Source organism: Schistocerca americana, chromosome 1, assembly GCF_021461395.2.
Source record: "Schistocerca americana isolate TAMUIC-IGC-003095 chromosome 1, iqSchAmer2.1, whole genome shotgun sequence".
In the NCBI taxonomy this organism is placed as follows: Eukaryota; Metazoa; Arthropoda; class Insecta; order Orthoptera; family Acrididae; genus Schistocerca; species Schistocerca americana.
In genome coordinates, this window is record NC_060119.1 from 446,053,958 (window position 1) to 446,066,363 (window position 12,406).

Sequence of the window (12,406 nt, forward strand, 5' to 3'; positions counted from 1 at the left end):
CGCACGAGCGAGCCGCGCGCTCTTAAAGGGGAGCGAACACCTGGCCGGCTCGCGCTGGATGCCGGGTATTCCCTCTGGCAACTCGTGCCGTCATCTCAGTCGCGTTCCACGCATTCCGCACTCCTGTGTTTCTTAACGGGCGGGCCTGCTCCGGCGCTTCTGACTACAGCTCGCTTAGTGTGTACCAATAACAGTTGTAACAGTAAATATACCACTTTCTTCCTGGCCTTAAACACATTTCGAATATCAGTTTCTCTCCGTACTAGGAAACATAAGGGTGCAAATTTACAGTTTTAGAACAAGGCGAACAAGTCGTATAACGTCAGCGAATTGTCATGACACAGTGTGACTGATTAAATATGTTTGTAGTGCTACAGCTAAAGACACTCCTGTATCCAATAAAAATAACAAGGTTCTAAACCTCCTAGATAAAAAAAGGAGCATACCGACGGCATCGGTGCAGAGAATGGTCCAGTAAAATTTGTACTGTACAGTACTGATGATTATTCGACACATGGTAGCTTAGCTGTTCGTGTAGCCTCGTGCCCCCAGCACGCCAGTTTTCCAGAGCCGTGTCGAACACACGCGGAGGATTAACTACCATTAGTATACAGCAAGAGGTGCCCAGAAACTACATCTACATCTACATGGATACTCTGCAAATCGCATTTAAGTGCCTGACAGAGGGTTCATCGAACCACCTTCACAAGTCTCTATTATTCTAATCTCGTATAGTGCGCGGAAAGAATGAACATCTATATCTTTCCGTACGAGCTCTGATTTCCCTTACTTTATCGTGGTGATCGTTCTGCCCTATGTAGGTCGGTATCAACAAAATATTTTCGCATTTGGAGGAGAAAGTTGGTGACGGGAATTTCGTGAGAAGATCCCAAACCGCGCAGCAGTATTCTAAAAGAGGACGGACAAGCTTAGTGTAGGCACTCTCCTTAGTAGGACTGTTACATTTTCTAAGTGTCCTGCCAATAAAACGCAGCCTTTGGTTAGCCTTCCCCACAACATATTCTGTGTGTTATTTCCAATTTAAGTTGTTCGTAATTGTAATACCTAGGTATTTAGTTTAATTTACGGCTTTTAGATTAGACTGATTTATCGTGTAACCGAAGTTTAACGAGTTCCTTGTAGCACTCATGTGGATGACCTCACACTTTTCGTTATTTAGGGTCGACTGCCACTTTTAGCACCATTCAGATATTTTTTATAAATCGTTTTGCAGTTTGTTTTGATCTTCAGATGACTTTATTAGTCATCTGCAAACAACGGAAGACGGCTGCTCAGATTGTCTCCAAAATCGTTAATATAGATAAGGAAAAGTATAGGGCATATAACACTACCTTCGGGAACGCGTCAAATCACTTCTATTTTACTCGATGACTTTTGGGCAATTACTACGAACTGTGACCTCTCTGACAGGAAATCGCAAATCCAGTCACATAACTGAGACGATATTACGCAAGCACTCAATTTTACTACGAGCCGCTTGTGTGGTACAGTGTCAAAAGCCTTTCGGAAATCCAGGAATACGGAATCGATCTGAAAACCCTTGTCAATAGCACTCAGCACTTCATGCGATTAAAGAGCTAGTTTTGTTTCACAGGTAAGATGTTTTCTAAACCCATGTTGACTGTGTGCCAATAGACCGTTTCCTTCGAGGTAATTCATAATGCTCGAACAAAATATATGTTCAAAATCCTGCTGCATATCGACGTTAACGATCTGGGTCTGTAATTTAGTGGATTACTCCTACTACCTTTCTTGAATATTGGTGTGACCTGTGCAACTTTCCAGTCTTTGTGTACGGGTCTTCCGTCGAGCGAACGGTTATACGTAATTGTTAAGTATGGAACTAATGCATCAGCGTACTCCGAAAGGATCCTAATTGGTATACAGTCTGGACCAGAAGACTTGCTTTTATTGTTTTGAGTTGCTTCACTACTCCGAGGATATTTACTTCTACGTTACTCATGTTGGCAGCTGTTCTCGATTCGGATTCTGGAATATTTACTTCGTCTTCTTTTGTGAAGGCATTTCGGAAGGCTGTGTTTAGTAAATCTCCTTTGGCAGTACTGTCTTCGTTAGTATCTCCATTGTTACCGCGCAGTGAAGGCATTAATTGTTCCTAAATTCCGATCGGTCACTAAATGTAAACCAAAATTAAAATCAGATGACGTTTTGCACATATATGTTGGGCATTGTCTCTGGTATGCCCGTGTAGCACGTAAAATACTGTCTCCCGCCAAGTATGGGTGCCTGCCGAGAGATTTCGTCTTATTTCATGCAAAGTAACTTTGCTTCTTCGTGGGAGTTATCGGCTGTACAGTGCAGGATCAATGAAGACGCTCCTGCAGCGCTATCGATGGGAAGTGTTTGACTACCCAACCTACAGCTCCGACGTGGGTCCCTCTGATTTTGATCTCTGTTCACATGAAACGCTGATATTTTACAGACCAGCGTAGAGAAACGGCGGAAAGAACACGCGGCTGCCTTCTGTGATGAGGGTATTGAAAAATTGTTACAGTGCTATGACAGATGCGTACGTCGGAGTGGCGACTATGTAGACAAGTAGTTGCAAGGTGTAGCTACCGTCGCAAATAGATGTCTGATTTTCACTGTAGTTTGCTTATCGCGACCAATCGAAACTTATTTTCCGGACAACCATCGTACAGTGGCCACACAGAGGCCACTTCTTTTAGGCAAATGCTGGTCTGGTCCCCAATTTGCACCTCAGAAAATACCATTCACTAACAGTTATAGTACAATAGCATAAATGATACGGTTACAAAGATTCGTAGATGGCACACACAATTTCCCTCCTTTAGCTCAACCGCCGACTGTGGCGAGAGCAAGGGTTTTCGGCAACAAATTGAACATAGAATTAATTAGCGAAACCATGAGAACAGCGGGTCCTGCAGGAAGGGATAAACGCTTGGAAAGAGAGATTCGAAGCACAGAAGTTGGAAGTCACGTACTACTAAGAGGTTTGACGAAGTTCAGCGTGCCGCCAGATTTCGAGGTAGAGATGCAGAAAGCCGTGATACGTTCTAGGACAGATGGTATAGGAAACTTGTAGAATGTGAAGACGAAAGTTAATGACAGATTCAGTTTTCCATACCCTTTAGTAGTGGCAAAAACGAACGAAGAACAGACCAACTACTCTGCAGTTCGCCTCATTTTCTGACATAAAACAAGTCTAGAGCTATAAACTCATTTCCAAACTGTTCCATGGAACAAAAAAGGCTCATAAATACAATGGCTAAATAAATAAATTGTAATTAATAACTAGTGAAATTATTGCTCTGACATTTTATCTATAGTGGACGAGAATCTAACTCCAGAACAAATCTAAATATACGTTCGTACCAGTGTCACCGAAAGTTTGTGGCTCAGTATATGGGAGAGTATTGTACATTGTTAGAATTTTCAGACTTCCGCCTCTAGCGAGCTCTGTAATAGATGATAAGTGTATTTTCTTATTCCCATTTTAAGCGACAGCGTTCACTTTTTCTGTGCTGCAGGTTTTTTCTGGAACTGCTAAAATTACTCTGGGAAAATAAGCTGCAGCGTCAAAGATAACTGGTATAGGCACGCGTATTCAAATACAGAGATATGTTAACTGACAGAGTACGGCGCTGTGGTCAGCGACGCATATATAAGACAAGTGTCTGGCGCAGTTGTTACATGTATTACCGCTGCTACAATGGCAGCTTATCAAGATTTAAGTGAGATTGAACGTGGTGTTATAGTCGATGCACGAATGATGGGGGACAGTATCTCCGAGGTAACGATGAAGTGGGGATTTTCCCGTACGACCATTTCACCAGTGTACCGTGAATATCAGGAACCTGACATAACTTGAAATCTCCGATATCGCTGCGGCCGGAAAAAGATCCTGCAAGAATGGTACCAACGACGACTTAAGAGAATCATTCAACGTGACCGAAGTGCAACCCTTCCTCAAATTGTTGCAGATTTCAGTGCTGGGCCATCAACAAGTGTCAGCGTGTGAACCATTGAACGAAACATCATCCATATGGGCTTTCGGAGCCGAAGGCCCACTCGTGTACCCTTGATAACTGCACTACACAAAGCTTTACGCCTCGCCTAGGCCTGTCAACACCGACATTGGACTTTTGACGACTGGAAACACGTTGCGTCGTGGAATGAGTCTCGTTTCAAATGGTATCGAGCGGATAGACGTTTACTGGTATGGAGACAACGTCGTGAATACACGGTTCCTGCATTTCAGCAGGGGACTGTTGAAGCTGGTGAGGGCTCTTTAATGGTGAGGGGCGTGTGCAGTTGGAGTGATGTGGGACCCCTGATACGTCTAGATACGACTCTGACAGGTGACATGAACGTAAGCATCCTGTCTGGCCACCTTCCTCCATTCATATCCATTGTGCATTCCGACAGACTTTGGCAATTCCAGCAGGATGGTGCGACACCCCATACGTCCAGAATTGCTACAGAATCGTTCCAGGAACCCTCTTCTAAGTTTAAACACTTCCGCTGGACACCAGACTCCCCAGACTTGAACATTATTGAGCCTATGTGGGATGCTTTGCAACGTGCTGTTCAGAAGAGACCCCCACCCCCTCGAACTCTCATGGATTTATAAACAGCCCTGGAGCATTCATGGTGTCAACTCCCTCCAGCACTACTTCAGACATTAGTCGAGTCTATGCCACGTCGCGTTGCCGCACTTCTGCGTGTTCGCGGGGGCGCTACACGATATTAGTCAGGTGTACCAGCTTCTTTGCCTCTTCAGTGTAACTTTACAATGTTAAAACTGTTCCAAGGTCATGGTCATGGTCATGTACACAGGAACAAACATTCTACTAAAATCAGAAAGAGGTGAATTGGACATAATTTTGTCAGTACTGTAGTTTATACCCTCTCTATTGCATTACCAGTCTTCGACATATCAATAGTCAGTAAGTGAAATAATTTTAAGTAGACTTACTACTAAAAAGTAATACAGGTTATATTGTGAAATAAATGCTATTGAAAACAACACAAATCTATTTTCAAGGCAGGTAACATTGTTAAGATGTTAAAGATAATTATTTCATTTTCAGGTATCGTATCTTCCACGGTAGAAAACCTCTTACCATTTCAAGGTAGTCGTACAACATGGAGCACAACCAATGAAGAATGTCTTAACCGTGAGCACATCATATAACTATTTTTGAGAATAAAAAAAAATTACTCTCAATAATATTATGTAACTGCATAATAAACATTATCTTCTAAATAACTTTAATGTCTTACGCAGGACGTAAATGTGTAGTGCTACAGATATTTACAAAAACTGTACAAAACACACCCTCATATCTCACAACAAAAGAAACAGCAGAAAACGCCGGAAACTTCTTATGGCGGTCTCTAATGTGCATTCTTTGTGATTCTAAAATCGGTCACTTGACTGGAATGCGTACCAGGAATTATCACTATCCTTACCATACAACACTGTCTCCTACTACTTTAAATGACTTTTCAGATCTGCTGGAAGCCTATTAAAAGTGAAATGTGCAGTACAGCGCACAATTTTCTGTAAAACGTTTCACCAAATAGGAACAGGATTTCAAGTATATTTTATTTTTTAGTGTTCATTGAGTGAATGAGTATGTGGAAGTCGGCTACGGTGCGATTACGATATAAGTGAGATACAACACGACACGGTAGACTCACGCTTTATTTAATGAATGCATACACAGGTAAAGAGATACAGCTGTACAGCATGGACGCAACGATCCAACTGAAGTCTCTGGTCAAGTCACAGATATTACATTCACAACACTTCAGCGTTGTATAACGTAGTGGTGTCCTCCATTACGTATATTATTAACAACAGATAGCACGAGGCAGTCTATGAACAGGGGTGACGCAATTCTGATCGCTTGGGACAACTTGCACGAACTAACATCTGAAACCTTTCTGACTACTTTTCTTTTGTGCAAAGAACGTTCTATGCGAATGTGCAATGTTAGTATACCACAGGAGATAATAGAGTGAACGTAAGAATTGTTTCAGTGTCAGTGATTGTGTTGTTGTGGTCTTCAGTCCTGAGACTGGTTTGATGCAGCTCTCCATGCTACTCTATCCTGTGCAAGCTTCTTCATCTCCCAGTACCTACTGCAACCTACATCCTTCTGAATCTGCTTAGTGTATTCATCTCTTGGTGTGATATTGGAGATTATTCAGAATTTATGAAAACTTACGAGAAAGCCATTCATCCATTTTCAGCCCAAAGCAATATTTAACTTTGCTCTTTGATCATTCACTGACATTAACGCTTCGCTTTTAGTCGAGTATTGTGTCAGATACTACGTGTCCTTCTTTTACTAGCAGTTAAATGAAACACTGCTTTCAGTTCTCTGATGTTTATAAAAGATTATTTTTCGAAAAAAACTGAGCGCCTAGAATTGAGATCGGAGGCAGCCGTCCTGCATTGTTACGCTGAATTCAGGGACGAACGCATCACTGAAAAGACGCGCATGGGGCGGGAGTACAGAGTCGCAATAACATTGATTGTGTACCGTGCTCAAAGATCTGGAAGTCATGCAACATTGTAACTCCCTACGCTACAGCACCTGGGCGATCAAAAGGAGCATGTTCAATAATGCTCCCCGACTTATTACGTGTTCCTTCCTCTCGCCATATGAGGATATGTGCAGAATCGCTACTCAGATGGTTCGACAAGAGCACACTGGACTTGCACTCGGAAGGACGACGGTTTAAACCCGCTTTCGGCCATCCTGATTTAGGTTTCGTGATTTCCCTAAAATCGCTCAAGACAAATGCCGGGATGATTCCTTTTAAAGGGCACGGTCGATCTCCTTGCCCATCCTTACCACAATCCGAGCATGTGCTCCGTCTCTAATGACCTCATTATCGACTGGACGCTAAACCCAATCTTCCTTTCCTCCTTCCGATAATTCTTGTCCGTTTGAATTCATCCACTCCTAGCATCTGGGCAATGGTGCGATGAAGAACACTACCACAGTGCACCGTAACTGCTCGTTGTTGGACACACATGTTCTTTTCCTGTTCCTTCAACTACGTCGTGTTGCGGCCGCAGCTCTATCTGGTCAAGTCACGCTAAACTCACATCCGCCTTCCTGTGCACGACTGGGAGATCTCTGGCAACATGGTCCCGCACTTTCATTGGTTTCCACTGAGTTGTTAATATGTTACCTTACTTTGTCTCCTCCTTAACTTTTGCAGAGCAGTCTATTTTTCGGGAACCTATTAGTGGGTTGGAACTGGAACTTTGAAACCTTTACTCGTGATTGATAGCTTTGTCCATCGCTGTTGCGAAACCTCCGGTGTGCGGAAAGCTATCAAAGTTAACAATTTTAACATGCGCAGTTTTAATAGATAACGCGATTTCTAAGCTCTAACTATAATACGTAAAGTGTAGATTTACACATAACATTATTTTAATATGAGTGGAAAGTGTTTAACAGAAGCACTCTTTCAATACATACAATAATTTACTCAATAAAACATAGTAAAGAATGAAAATATTACTAAAAATCGGTATGAACTCAATACGTATAATTTGAATTACTGGATTTCGGATGGTTTGCATACTTAATTCCCCTAACAAGTTAACCAAGCCCTTCTGACACAAAATATGAAACAGCAGATTGGTCTGAAAAATCGTCAACTCAAATGAACATAATGACTCAATACCTTTGACTTTCTCATTATGAGGATACTGAAGGGTGACCTGTTTTAAAGCTAAGATCGCACAAAATATTTTCTGTTCAAGACAACCGGTATCAACAGTCTTAGCTGTTATCTTCAGGCCTTAAACAATTTTTGTAGTAAAACATGGGTATTTTACTCTAACATCATACACTAGATGTCAAGTGAATAAAACTCAGCAAATTATAAACGTGCGTCGTCTCTAAAGTATTTAAAAACACACAATGTCTTGTCTAAAAGGCCATGTCCATATGCATGTTGCTCACACATGCTTGTTACGTGATACAATAGCCCATCTGTTTGAACATGCTGGATACATACTAAACAGTGCAAATCCACTGTACTTTCAACGCCATCTAAAGTGGAAGTGCACTGTTTGGGGCCGGCCGCTGGTGGCCGAGCGGTTCTGGCGCTACAGTCTGGAACAGCGCGACCGCTACGGTCGCAGGTTCGAATCCTGCCTCGGGCATGGACGTGTGTGTTGTCCTTAGGTTAGTTAGGTTTAAGTAGTTCTAAGTTCTAGGGGACTTATGACCTCAGCAGTTGAGTCCCATAGTGCTCAGAGCCATTTGAACCATTTTTTTTTTTGCACTGTTTGGTATGTGTTGAGCATACGTAAACAGAGGGACTATTGTCTATGTATTCGTATCATGTAACATACATCTGTGAGCAATATGTACATGAACATGACCTTTGCGACAAGATGCTGTGCGTTTCTAAATATTGTAGAGACGACAAACGTTTATAATGTGCTGAGTTTTATTCACCTGTCATCTACTGCATTAGATCAGCGTAAAATGAACATGTTTTACTAAAAAAATGCTTAAGATCTGATGATATCCGCTAAGATTATTAAAACCGGTAGTCTTGAATAAAAAATATTTTGTGTGATCTTGGCTTTTGAAAGGTTTTAGCCACTCGATACCTGCTTGTTAATCAAGAGGCTCATGAACTCATTACCGCAACAGTGAACCTGAGACAAGTTGTCGTAGAGTAATCTGGAAGCGCGAACCAAGAACGCATTACCACTTCGGTGGTGCAATTTACGCTCGCCGTAATTACTATGGGACAGCCGTGCTGGACACCTCTGACGGGAAGATGGGTCTGCTGTAGAGGGGCCTTGGCGCGTTGATGCAGCTGCAGATGCTCTCTGCAGACCTCGACTTCAGCATTTTAATCGCTCGCTCAAAACTTCGTCAACTGCAGACTCTCACTACTGTCTCCTACTGTCTCATGTCTTTCTACGCCTACCAATATTTTATCGCCAAGCTCTACAAGTCAGTCAAAAGCCAGAAGCTCATACATGGCGGCCCAGAAGCTTGGATCCACTCCAGCGCACAAAATTCCGCTACGAATCAGATCATGCAGCAAATCACTTTCCCACTTCTAAACAATTGGTCGTGTGCAAGTAGGACTCAAGCACTGAGGGTTCCGCACAAACTTAATTATGTATATAGGCAGTTTGTAACACCGAAAATGCAGGATGCATTTCACCTGCTACCGATATGTAATTTTTTTTTAATTGTATGTAAATATTTGTAATTTAAATGCTTTCTTTTAATAAGTAAGGACATTGCTTCACTGTATGTGTACATGTTGGGAGAGGTCTGTTGACGTTTCATTGTATTTATCTGTCTTTTACTGTCAAACTGTTAAGCTCTGGGAAAAAGCCAAAGGAATTTTTATTTGCATCGACTAGCAACGATAATAGCAGTGCTTGTGCGTTGTAAAATCTTGGGGTAGGGGGTTGATGCGCAGCGCTCGCGGAGAGAGCGAGAGACGAGTTCCAGCGCTTGTAGTGTACGGAAGTGTGGTGTTTACGCTCTCGCAGTAGAGGGTACCATTTCGGCGGCACCATGTTCGCGCGCCGGCCAGATGACGAGTAGCAGGAGGAAGGACAGTGGACGGCGGAAGAGGCTATGTTAATCACGATTGCCCGTTCCTAAAATTAGCCGTGGCCCCACAAGATGCTACCGACTTCAACAACAGCAGCAGTTCCAGCAACACAGATTCGTCGTCGGCTCAGGGTTTCGTCGCACGCACAGCACTGAAGTAAGACTGTTCATTGGTAGAAAGTATTAACGGCTAACCCAGCAGCACAACTGAATGTCATTTGATTAATGAACTTTATTTAAATAATAATCAGTTGAACTCAGGGCGATTGTGTCCTCATTGCCTCCTGACATTGTTACTAAGCAGGATCCTTGTTCCTTTTTATTTCTAATATACTAACTGAGTGTCATAAGAAACAAATTGAATAGGTACAGCCAGTTTATTAATGAATAATTTCTCTTCTAAGAATTTTAGCCTCAGTCTATTTTCAATTAACTGTTATACAACAGAGGCTTCAGTATATGACCAATGTAAAGCAATTTCATTTTTCAAGTTTGAGAATCAATCACCGGAAAAAATCCAAATCTAAAGAAATGCACAAATTAAGAGTGCGAAAGTTTTATTTATTTTACACATAGCTTGGAGCACATGGGTATTTGGTTTGGTACGTATCCTAGTCTTTAATTCTGTTCAAGTCAGTAAAAAAGGCTCAGTTGTTCAGAGAATAATATGAAATCCAATTTGCAAAATAAGTAATGGGAAAGTAAAAAGTGCTTGCTTTTTTTTTTAGATTTCTTTGATGACGTTATGCTGAGGTCACTGAAACTCATTGCTCACGTAACGAAGTTCAGTACTAACATAGAGTTTAAATGCGTATTTTCAAATCATCACTCGATTGCCTTTTTCAAAATGTAATGCCAAACATAACGTAAGAGTGACTTATCAGTTTTCTCTGTCATTACCTGCTCACTTAAAATTAGTGTAAAAAAAGCGTGCCAACCTTCAGTTGCCACGTCTGTGTTTAATAATAGATGTTTTTCTTTCCCATCATCCTGCACAGGATTTTGGATGCAAATTGCCCTAGTGGGCTGGCGACCGTTAATTACTTCCTTTTCGTTCATTAGTGTAAATTCTGGATTCATGATCAGTGGTACCCCTTTCTGTCCAGTGTTGTTCGTGGGTGAATGCGCAAAATAACTTTCATTTTCCAAATTATAGCCCTGTTGTGTTTCATTACAAATTATTTTTAGTAGACTTTCCATGAGAATGGTCGGTTGTACACTTTCCTCCTACCTATCGGTATCACTTCTTCGGGAAAGATAGCCTTATACAATTAGAAAAAATCTATTAGGCATACACGTGATCCACGGTAATATTTTATATCGCAAGCAGGATAGGCTGATTAGTAAGCGGGAGGTTACAAGTTCATCCAATATGGGAATCGAGAATCTCGACCGTTATGGCCTGTTATCGACGCTGATACAGGTAAGATACCGGTCCCAGGTGTTCCAAGATGTTCTAGAATATTTTAATTTCAATAATATAAATGCGACAAATGCATGCATGAGGCTGGCGACCATCATTGTAATATTCAGTAGTTCTCCGTTCAAGCTGACTGGGTCGCAATGATGAAAATCAAACATCGGTCAAGGAATGACTGTATCGCTCATATGAGTCGTTTAGGAAATTATCCAAACTGCTAATGTTTGTTTCACATACAATTTGGAACACCGTATCTACGTGCATCGCTCCTGGATGGCTGATGGTCGATAAATACCGAAACCCTTCATATCAGGAATAAAGTCATTCCCTGCCGGATGTTTGACTTTTACCATTGCGACCAAGTCAACTTGAATGTAGGACTGCTGACTGCTTTAATTTCAAGTTTAATGTCAGGTAACAAACGACAAGGGAAATATTTATTTCGTGTCAGATAATTACAAATTAACAATTTTTGGATTGTTTTTTTACTTGTACTGTGAAAACTTACCTCTTGCCAAATTTCATCATTATGGATCAAAGGGGAGTACCCTATAGGTTTTGATTAAGTTTGCAGCCGGCCGAAGTGGCCGTGCGGTTAAAGGCGCTGCAGTCTGGAACCGCAAGACCGCTACGGTCGCAGGTTCGAATCCTGCCTCGGGCATGGATGTTTGTGATGTCCTTAGGTTAGTTAGGTTTAACTAGTTCTAAGTTCTAGGGGACTAATGACCTCAGCAGTTGAGTCCCATAGTGCTCAGAGCCATTTGAACCATTTGATTAAGTTTGCGGGTAATAAATATGATCAGTGAGTGAGTTTGCCAGTGTTAAAATATGATTTAGAGTCTTCAACATTTTTCACCACCAAGGGACCATAGACCTCACTATGTGACAATTTTCAACTTGATAATCTACCCATTCTTGAAAACAGCGGTTCTTAACAGTCGAAAACACAGACGAATTGCACCCGTGGTCTAATGGGCTGGCACGGTAGCTCAGCGCGTTTGGCCAGAGTATTAGCTGCCCTCTGTAATTAAGAACTGAGTTAATGAATCAACCATGAACTTGAACAAGCGTCATGGGACGTCCGCACCGAACAAATAGATTTCACAATGACGAACAAAATGAGATACAAAACGGGAGTAGCGTATTTGATTAGTAATGAAAATTCTCACGGTCCCGTGTTCGAATTTGATTAATAAACAGCATAGGCGGCGCAAGACTTCCGGCATCGGAAATCACGATTCTGCTACGGGTCTTGTCAAAGATGTGGCCTGCCGTTTAAAAAGTGGCATGATATTACTCCATTGGCAAAAGATACCGGAAGGGTACCCGGTAAGGATCTCTGGGACGGGACTGCGAAGGG